This window comes from Poecilia latipinna, unplaced genomic scaffold (genome assembly GCF_001443285.1).
Source record: "Poecilia latipinna isolate Pla-1442-1.1 unplaced genomic scaffold, P_latipinna-1.0 Scaffold350, whole genome shotgun sequence".
Taxonomy (NCBI): domain Eukaryota; kingdom Metazoa; phylum Chordata; class Actinopteri; order Cyprinodontiformes; family Poeciliidae; genus Poecilia; species Poecilia latipinna.
Window position 1 is genome coordinate 278,989 of NW_015112966.1, and position 9,557 is coordinate 288,545.

General features: G+C 40.9%; 1 protein-coding gene across 3 annotated transcripts in view; it reads right to left on the reverse strand.

The window, feature by feature from the left end:
- nfil3-2 (nuclear factor, interleukin 3 regulated, member 2) overlaps positions 1–7,927 on the reverse strand; it is a 17,334-nt gene extending 9,407 nt beyond the window's left edge. Inside the window, exon 1 of one of the 3 annotated variants that reach the window (XM_015035881.1) lies at positions 7,513–7,927. The gene's annotated coding sequence lies outside the window, so the exon portion shown is untranslated. Of the gene's footprint in view, positions 1–5,773; positions 6,062–7,512 lie in introns of those variants that run through there. The other 2 variants (XM_015035884.1, XM_015035882.1) reach the window with 2 other exon arrangements.
- Positions 7,928–9,557: the final 1,630 nt, after the last annotated feature.

Genomic DNA, 9,557 nt, shown 5'->3' on the forward strand with positions numbered 1-9,557 from the left:
ATATATATATATATGTGTATGTATATATATATATATGTATGTATATTATATATATATATATATATATATATATATATATATATATATATATATATTATATGAATGCATATAATTCATGCATTCATATAATATATGAATGCATATATTATATATATATATATAATATATTTAGCCAACAGTTTGTTTTTTTCCCGCTGCCCTTGCTGCCCTCGTCTGACGTGATATAAGTGTGAAATGATTAAGGTCAAAAAAACAGGTTGGGATGTGATGAGGTAAAGCCATGTGAGACAAAAATGTGGGTTAGTTGTAACCGAGCTTATCATTGCAACGTCAAACAATAATGTCATATTTTCCGAATAGTATGTGACTTTGCGTATGAGAAACACATTACGATTAAGTATTTATGTACACACTACTTGGATTCACCTGCAGATATCAGCGAAACTCACCTCACCTCGCCAGCTTTGTAACCGAGGAAGAAGCTGGAATTCTTACACAGAATTGTAAAAAATATCTATATGGAAATGACATTTATTGTCTTCCTAACCTTCGGAGTTGACCTAGATTGAGACAATTGTTTGCTTTTCAGGATACACAAAAAAAGGAAATAGTTCTTTTGTACTGCATGTAAATAAATACAAGATCCCTTTCTGCATTCAAATGTGTGGTTATGCTGCAGAAAGGGACACTGTTACATCAAATGTGCCCTTTCACATATGCATAAGTATTTACAGCATTGCTCATTTTTCCCCCCCTCCCCAGATCCTGTTATGAAAAGATTCCCATTTTAATTCTGGAAAAATATATATATATAAAAAAAAAAAAAGCTTTGTTGAGTTTTTTTTTTTTTTTTTTGAGTGTGCCACACAGTTCAAATGCAACATAGCTGGATCTTATTTGCGTCAACTCGTTGCCGGCCACCGCTGGAAGAAGCTTTCCCTGACTTAACCGTTTCAGGTCAACGTCGCAAACGACTGACATGTGCCTCCGCGGCACGGGAGAGGAAGACGGAGCAGATAGAGGCGTTTTTAATTTGCGTGTCCCACTGACCCAGAAACTGGGAACGAGCCGCACTCCGTAAACAAGAGCCTGGCTTTCTCTACCGTATTCTTTCGCTGGAATATAGGTCAGCCGACCGGCAGACAGAGAAAAGGGAGAAGTCCAAAAAAAAATAAAAAAAGAGAAGAGAAGAGAAGCAACAAAGAAGAAGGAAGTGTGGCAAATTGGAACGTTTTGTGAATATCGACAAATACGACAGCAAGTGGAGTGGAAACAAAGAAGCAGAAGAAACCGATAAGAGGGAGAGAGTTAAAACAAAGAGATTATGCTGGTTGCCTGGTAGGGGGAGAACCAGTAGCAGTTGCAACACTGTCGGTATTGCATCATTACAAGGAATTTGTCGCCCATAGCAACAAAAAAAAATGGGGAAACGGAGGGCACAGCCAATATCAGATGCTCTTTTCTTTTCCCTAAAACCAGCAGCTTCACGTGCTCAGTTTTAGGTTTTATTAAGAAACGCAGGGCTGACGTACGTCACATGCTGCGCATGTTCCATATCTGTCCTCAGAAAGAGCAAAGACATGAATGACCTTAACAAGCTAACCGTTTTCTACCACCGCTTTCTTTATCGAATTGTATTTAATTGTGTAAATAAGTGTAAATCGACTACTCCTTCAATGACAGTACTTCTGCTGGACTTCTGCTAAATCCAGGAAAAACCCGCCCTAAAGAGTAGTTTTCCAGACCGAGTATGCAAATACAAGCACTGAGGCAGCAAACCTGCTTTGTGTCCCACTTATTTCCCTCACAAGCGTTCCCTTGACCTGGATTAGTCTTTCCGTTCGTCATAAATACTTCACGTGTCATTGCTCGGTTTCTGTGGCACTCTGGAAATGACGGCAGAGGAAAAGAATCCGGAGTTGAACTCCCTCACACGACCGCAGTGCCCACACCGCAAGGAGTCCAAATGGGACAGTGAGCCTTGGAAACAGTGGTTCAAAAGCTCCAGCACGTGTTTCAGGGGGCTGTTTCAGGAATTGCGGACAGGTCCGACATTAAAAAAAATAAAATAAAATAAGAGGCTCCTTTAAACCGTGGGACCCCACACTCTGCTCACAGTAGGGCAAATTAAATATAGGACAAGTGCTAGGTTAGAGGTCATGGGCAAGGAAGGCTTGAAATCCAAGGCTAGTTGTTGATTTAGTTTTACAGAGGAAAAAAAAAAAAAAAAAAAAATGTCAAGGAGATGATGAAAATGGGGGCGGGGTGGAGGTAAAGGTCTGGGCAGCAGACCAACAAGGCGAGGCAGAGTCCTTTCCACGAACACGAGCCGTATCATTTCTTTCTCAAAAAGGAAAAGGAAAAAAAATAAAAGGAGGGTGACTCAGTCCATGTGGTGTACCAGTCACATGTGCTCTCCTGGCCTACTAAATGCTGTAATTTGCCTTTCTCTTGGCTCCAAACCACAGAACGATAACAAAGCCAGGCCCTCATCTTTCATCACAGTCCATGTGCCAGGAAACTCCAAGAAAGCCCAGAGGCCAAAAAAGTAGGCCAGGATGAGAACCATACAGAGCTCCTAACTATAATGTCTTGTCCCGCAGTTTTGTTTAGCAAAGGTAGACACCCTCAGAACTTTAATTATAGACATAGCACAGATTTTTTTTTTACGTGACGTTCTGTGACGCTATTACCAGTAATAGAGTAGATGAAAGTTTGTAGAAAAGTGAAGAAATCTTGGAAGCAGTAGCAAGCTAACAGCTAATCAGATGGCACACCATTTTAGCTAACTTTAACAATTCAACTTTAAGGGAATACAAAGCTACAGTATATTAGTAAATCTCAACTTTAACAAGAGTCAATTATTAGCTTTTCTCAGCTGAACAACATTGGTGTCAAGTTAGCAATTATGGACAACAAACTGTATGAATTTGCTTTATCACTTGCAATTCACTTGTCAGCCCATTCCGAGTTTGCCTTGGATGGAGTAAACTTGGATTTTGCATCATTTGCACAACTGCATTGATGAATGTACTTTTTCTGGTCTTGTAGTATTTTGAATATTATCCAGAGGGATTCCCAATCAGGTGACTATGAGAAATGATATATGTTGGTCATCTAGGAGCACGACAATCTAACAGTCTTTTATGAAAGCTGTTTGATATCTGGCACATTTTCAAGTGCCACATTAGCTATAATCCGACATCTTACAACAGGTAAGGCAACTACTGCTGATCATGGCTCAACAAATATACGTAAAAGCTCCAAACTATCCCTTTTAATATTTTAATTCTCAAAATGTCTTCATGTAGTACAAATCCAGATTAGCTGGTGCCTCAGGCTAAAGCTAGCGGCCGGAGATCAAAGCGGACTTCAGTCGTCTTAAACTAACTCCGATTTCAAACATTTCAGAGAGGTTCATGAAAATGCTATTTAATGAACCTTGAAACCGTCTTCATGTTTTCCATTTGGTGGTTATTAAACAAAGAAGCCAAAGTTTACACAAGAACCTTAGAACGGAGGCGGTGTGCCGCTAATGACCGTCCCGTGTGAAACTCAACCTGCAAAGCATTACCAGTCAAGGTGTCCTGCCAAGCACTTGACATTTATCGACATTAACTTAATGGCTACTTAGGATCAGTCAGTCCATGTGAGTTTTAGTAAAAATAACACCAATCAACATTTAACTCGAACAAAGATGTTAAAAGTCAAGTTTGGTTAGCACTTCTTTAAGCTCATCGTGATATTTATAGATTTCTTTAGATGGACGCCTTTTCACGTTCTCTTTCTCAACCACTATTTCAAATTTAGACAGGAGGTGACATTCTAGTTTATTAAAAAAAAACATTATCAGTGGGCTATGTATAAAGTAAAGAGCTGTTAAAAAAATCTAAATGATTACAGCAGTTTAAGTAAATGCTGTTTTTTTTTCTTCTTAAACTGCCGTACTCCTCAATTGAAACGTTACTCCGAAAGAATAAACTTATGCCTTTATTTCTAGTATGAATAACTTCCCAATGCAAATATGACAGTCATTTAAAGTTTTTTTAATAAAGCAATCAAGTAAAGTGACAGGAAATTGTTTTACGGCACTAAAAGTTCACTTTTACCTTGTTTCTACTGAGCGATACGGCACAAGTCGGTGCGATTTGGTACGCTATTCTATTGTGGCTAGAAAGACGTTTCCACCGCCAGTTGGACTCTCACTGGGCAGTCAGGGTTGGATCCAAATATCCAAGTTGGCGACAACAAACGTGAGGAACTAGTTTGTCTTCCGCTTTGTTCCAAACGCAGTGACGTTTTTCTGTCCCCCAATCAATGGACTGTGTTATGTGACGCCACTAGCACCATGCTAACCATCTTACTACAACTGAAGGGGTCCAGGAGTGGTGCATTATGGGTCGGTTGTACCCGTTAACTGTTTACTATGGGTACCAAACCACACAGGCCCGTGCGCTATCGCTCAGTGGAAACGAGGCATTTGGTTCTGATTAGCCGTGACCTTCGCTTTCAAGGCTATCTGGATTTATGTTAAAAGATAATGCCAATATGATATTAGATTTCAACAGAATCCCCTCACCGCCCTGCAAATATTCTGCTGTAACCTCTGAAATCACAAGTCTCTGTTGTTCCGTCCTACTTGAACTCAAATTCCTAGATATCTCCTCACTGGAGTTGTTGTTGCTTTTAAATATATACTTTGTTATTAAAATTGCATGGGGCTGCACCTAGAAATGAATGTTATTTGTTCAGTTGCTGCTCCACTTTCCTGCTTCTGCATGACTGCCTCGGCTCTTTGTTATGGCTCAGGTTTATTTTGGTGGGGTTCTGATTCTGCCTTTCCAGTCAGCTGCGGTCGCGCGCCTTCCTCAGCTCCCGTCCCCTCCCGCGGGACCGATGTGACCTACATTCGTAGCTGGCACACAGAAACCCAAACGCCGACCAATTGGCAGCGGCCAGGTCCGCAGCAAAAAGAAGCGCGGCGCTGCGTATAGCCGCAGACTACGGGGTTTCCGCAGATTGCATAATCTGCTCCATTCTCTGATCTATTTACATTATTTAATTCATTTATTATGCAACCCCCTCCCTCTACCTATGTCTTCCTACAGCCACGGTGAGTGTAAAAGTCATGGTTCTGTCACTTTCACAACAAATTCTGCAACGACATAGCTCAAATCTATCATATTAATTCACACCAAACTATGTTATCAATTTCGCTTTTGACTCGGCTTGACCAATGGCATTCCTGAAAAGCTGTAATAATGCCCACGTGCGGCTTACTATAAAGCCTGCGCAGAGGTCCTATATCGGAGGTGTGTTCCCAGCTATCAGGTTATTCCTATAAAACGTCTTTAGCGCCTGCGACTCGTGACGCAACAGATCAGCAGCCTTTTAAAGGGCTGGTTGTTGTGGGTGCAAGTTCGGCATGCGTTCAGACGAGAAGGCACAAATAAATAATATATATATATTTTTAAAATGCATAAATAAATTTCGCAGAGCCAGCAACACCTTGTGAACAATATGTCACCCCGCACGCCTCCTTTGTTGCACTGTCTGACAAATCGTGTCCATGCATATTTAATCGGATCCTCTGTCATGCGAGGCGATTCCAACTGTGCCGTGAAATTCATCTACGACCTCCAAAGGAAAAAAAAAATAAATAAAAAATAAAATAAAACAAACACGCTCTCCTACAACATCCATTTGAACACATTTAAAGTAGAAACCCACCTCCCCCATTCTGTTTTTTTGTTTTTTTTTTAGAGACCCGCACCTCCTCTGACCCCAACATTTGATCCAGATGTTCTCGAACCCACGCAGGACCTCACCCTTCTTCATCCGCAGCGTGGGGGCTGTCCGCGCGTGGCTTCCATGAGTCCAAGTGTAAGTTGTAAACAAGAAAAGGAGGGAAAAATGAAAGAAAGAAAGAAAAAAGACACATCCAAGCTCCAGATGTGTTGAAATGTTAAACGGCACAGTCGCGGCGCACGCTGCAACCTTCAGGGCTCCAAAGGGTTAAAGGCAGCCGCTGTAACCTTTTACAAAGAGCTGCTACACGTGACGGGGAGAAGTGTGTCCTCTCAGCCTGCATAGGATTTTTTTTTCCACCCCGCTCCCTCCCCACCCTCTCTCCCCGCCTGTCCACATGAGCTAGCCTACTAACCTAAAACAAAGCTGGTGGACATGCAGAACAAGTCGAGGCTCAGAGCCTCTGTGGCAGGAAAGATTCTATTTATGAGGCTGATAAATTATTCATAGGGCAGAAATAGCTGCTTGTACGAACTACTACTGGTAAAGCCAAGAAAAGTTCTGTGCACAATAAAAACACATTATTATTATTTTGTTGTAGTGTAACTTCAATATGCTACTGAAGTTACTCCAAATCAACAAACTTAATTACCAAAACATTCAGGTTAAATTTAATGGATAGTTATGGTCTAGTTAACCTTTATTTTATACTGGCTTTATTGTAAGATACCCAAGTTAACAACTTAGGTGTCTATGTAAAATTAGTTGATCATTATTTACCGAATTTGAGAGAGGATTTTTGACAAGAGCACTAATGTCTTCCTCTAGCAAGTTGAGATTCCTACACTCTAAAAATGAATTTGGAATATTACATTTTAGCCATTAAAATTCACATTATAACCAAGCATATGTGTTGTACATGTCATGTTTAATAGCTATTAAATTCTAATATCTATTTTATTTTGGCAACATATTTTACCCAAATATTTACCATAAGTTGAAATCTCCCTGAAGAATGTTGGCGATTGTCACTGTCCTGTTGAGTCTCAATCATAGGGCTGATATATTCATACCAAATGTTCTTACCCAGTGAATATGAACTGTCACCGCTACTGTGGTGGAAAAAGTTTGGATATTGGAGCAAGAATTTTGAGTTTGTATCCAGCTTCGGCTAGTTTTCCAACAAAGCTAATTCTAAAGTAAAATTTGCTACTAGCTAATTTGCTAGAATAGGCAAACATTTTTATTACTATTTCAGCATTGTTTTAATTCATTTTTATTATTATATTTTAGTTTTTTTAAACTAATGAGTATATTTTTTAATGTTATTTAACACAGTTAGCCTACTTAGAAATCGGACGGAAATGTACCTCGTTTTTAAGTAAGCTGTCATGCAAAATTGGATCGTTTGCATCCATTAAATGCTACCAGCTTGCTTTATCAGTGTAGCGTACTTCCACATGGTTTTTACCATATGGGCAACGAAGTAAACAGACTTTATGTTACAACTTAACAGCGTATCTAAATTCGGGTTCTGGAGCCCCCCACATCCCAACCCCCTGACCTCGGGGTACGACACCTCCGCTGCTGCCCCCACATGCAGCCCCGGCGGAGGCTGACTGAGCTGGAAGCAGCCTCGCCTTGACATTGAGTCAGGCGCGCCCAGGTGGCACCAAAACAAACCCCCACACCGGAGGCAAACAGAGCGGAGACGAACCTGCACACCGGGTACTTGGTAACGGCATATGTCCAGTGATGTCTTACCTTTAAAATGCGTTTTTATTAAAAAAATAAATAAATAAAAATCAAAGAATCCACGCGGTTCTCTTGTCCAACAACGCGCCTTTCCCCCGACCGGGTCTTCGGTGTTCTGCGTCTCTCTCAAAACTCGCTCACGCTTCCAAAAACAGCAGCGCTCTCCTGCCGTGTTACCGGCGGTAGATGTGCGACCACAGTGCCTTGTTTTGGTGCGCTCCTCCCGTCATGATCGCTTCGCTTCCTCCCGCCCTCCCTTTCTTTATTATGCCTCTCTTTATTTCCTCCTTTCGCTCTCTCCTTTTCGCTGTCGAGTCTCTAATGTATGTTAGTAGGTCAGTTGTTGCATAACAGGAGGCTTTGGGTGCCTAGTCACGTTTTTTGTTTCTCTCTTGGCTCTGCCTCCCTCCCCTTTCCTCTTTCGCCTTCAAATCCTGTTGCAGGAGAGGGAGCTGCAGGGAGCGGGGAGGGGCGGGGACTGGGCCGGAGAGGGCCGGGTCAGGCTCCGAGCCAGCCTCAGTCAGATCAAGGTCTGTGAAAAAAAGCGACACAGAGTAGAAACGCAAACACAGAAACAAGGCACTGAAAAAAAACAGAAGTTATTTTTGGAGCCACGCTGTTTCATGGACATTAGATTTTAATGCTCCATTGTAACCATGTAACTACAGGAAGACAGATGCATTCACAATCATTGTGAATGTCATCTTAAAATCTTGAACTCTTAAATTAGAAGAGCAGGTGGAATTTAAAATTGCTCAAATTAAGTTTAAGGCATCTAATAAACTGCTGCCTGAGGTCAGGCAGAGCATGTTTCCTGAAAGAGAAGAGGGATTTAACTTGAGGGGTTACTCAAACTTAAGGATTCGTAGTTTATGGACAACAAAAAAGAGCTTTAGTATTTCAATTCATGGGGTAAAATTATGGAACAGGTTAAATGAGGAGTTAAAACAAAGTCAAAATTTAATACAATTTAAAAGGAAATATAAGGAGGTCATTTTCACAAGCTATAGAAACAGGGGTGAGAGACAGCACTAATGTCAATATGTAAATTGAGGCTAACGCATATGAGTATGTGGGTATGGATGTATATACTTAGCCATATGTTAACCCAGATAAAATGGAAAATTAATTAACCTTTTTATTTTATTTTTGATTTGATTTATTAATGAGGGTCCGTCTGAAATATTGTGTGAATTTATGGAGTCGGAGTTCATACGTTTTTTACTTCTTCCTGCTCCTTTTCGAACATGTCAAGATTACTGTGGTACAAAAATAGGTGTCCTGATGGTACACCAAACCATCCAGTCGTTGTTTGTCTGTGTAAGGTTGTCCGGATGGATGAAGCCAGGTTGCTAGTCCACCACAGGGCAGCTGTTTCCATCCACCCGCATTTTAGGCAAACTTTTAAAATGTTGCCAAAAAATAAAAAGAAACAAAAATGCAATTAGATATGTTTCCAAAAAAATTGCTGAAGTGAATCAATCAGGCTACACAAAGTGTGATTTTGTCACATTGGACTTAGAAATTTCTCCAAGTTTTGTGCTTCTGGTGAGGCCCAGACTCTCCATTGAATAGGAGCGATCCTCCACTCCCGTCCAGCCTGGACTGCCTCTTGCCAGCTACCGTTCTGTCCTCTGCGCTGGAGTTTTGGACTTTCTCAGAGTTTCTTGTCCTTGGTAAGGAACAGTGGATGGGAGCGTTCACTATGTTGCAACTTCTTCAGCAAATGTGTTTCCATCTCTTCCTTTTCCTTAACTTTCTTTCAAAAAAGTCAAAAGCCTACTCAAGCAAACGTAAAAACTTTATTTTCAGAAAATCAGGTAACTTATTTCAAATTTTGCTGTTTCCGACAACTGTTTCTGATGCGACACGTCAAAATGTGTGTTAAAAAAAACAACCGTGCCAGAGCATGATCATTCCTAAGAACAACTTATGGTGTTTTCACACCTCAAAAGCTGGTTTTCTTGGTTCGATTGGGGATGTGTGTGTGTGTGTGTGGGGGGGGGGGGGGGTTGTTAATTTTAAAAAATTTTAAATGGTTTCCTTTTCACCCT